This window comes from Cariama cristata, unplaced genomic scaffold, assembly GCF_000690535.1.
Source record: "Cariama cristata isolate BGI_N322 unplaced genomic scaffold, ASM69053v1 scaffold6589, whole genome shotgun sequence".
In the NCBI taxonomy this organism is placed as follows: Eukaryota; Metazoa; Chordata; class Aves; order Cariamiformes; family Cariamidae; genus Cariama; species Cariama cristata.
This window is the reverse complement of record NW_009636241.1, coordinates 36,836-38,020: the sequence shown is the minus strand read 5'-3', so window position 1 is coordinate 38,020 and position 1,185 is coordinate 36,836.

The window sequence follows — 1,185 nt, the reverse complement described above, 5'->3', positions numbered from 1 at the left end:
GCTGGCTGGAGCCACTTGTTTAGGGTCGTTCCTCCCCCAAATGAGATTTTTTCCATCCCTTCCCAGGCAGGGTGCCCCAGCCCCATCACCGCCACGCTGAGCCGGGCGGCTGCAGGTCGGAAGGATTATTTCGGGGAGAAGCTGGCACAAACCAGAGCACGAGCCAAGGTCGGGTCCTTTGGAGGAAGACCTTGTGCTGCTTGGGCGAACTGGATAGTGTCTGCGTTTGTCATCGCTTTATAAAGCTCCCATAAAATTAAGCTTCCAAGCATGCTGGAGCATTTCAGATGGAAATGGCTTTAAACTGGAAAAGGGCAGAGTTACATTAGATATTCAGACGAAATCCTTCCCGGTGAGGGCGGTGAGGCACTGGCACAGAGAAGCTGTGGCTGCCCCATCCCTGGAAGTGTTCAAGGCCAGGCTGGATGGGGCTGTGAGCAACCTGGTCTGGTGGGAGGTGTCCCTGCCCAGGGCAGGGGGTTGGAACTGGGTGGGCTTCAAGGTCCCTTCCAACCAAACCCTTCTGTGACGAGTCTATGATGTCGCCAAGTTTCCAGCACTGCTTTAGTGCCCCGACGCAGCTATACCAGCACTCCCCAGTGCAAGACAGCTACAGAATCACTGCCGTGGAGGTCGAGGGCATCCACCCTCCTGCTGCTCCGATTCCTCGTGCCTGTAATCCACCTCCCCCCAGAGAAGCAGCTGCTTTGGGTGGGCTAGAGAAGAGCGAGACCCATTAGATCCACTAGCCCCATTTCCTGGCCACCACGCCATCGTTCCCCACAGAGTAATTCCCAACGTTTTGCCCAGGCTAATTTGAAGCCCTAATGCCGCCCTGAGGAAATGCCCCACAGCCTAATTAAAAGATGCTGATTAATAGATTCCACAACATTTGAAACAAGTCTATAAATAATGCAAAAATGCACCTACGTTTTGCAAAGAGCAATCCTCCAAGCTCCTGAAGGCCACACACCTCTGCCCCAACAGCGCTTGCATTTGAGATGCAATCGGGGTACGGTGGACTAAACCATGGGGGACCTATTCTGCTGCAGCCCAAAAGGGGTCCAGAGCATCACGGGCAGGCGTGCGCCGAGCAGCGTGGTTTATCTGTCAGCCAGCAAAGCTCCAGGCATCAACAGCGAGGGCAATCCCCGATGCCCAAGGCTGGCGTGCGGTGTCCCCGTC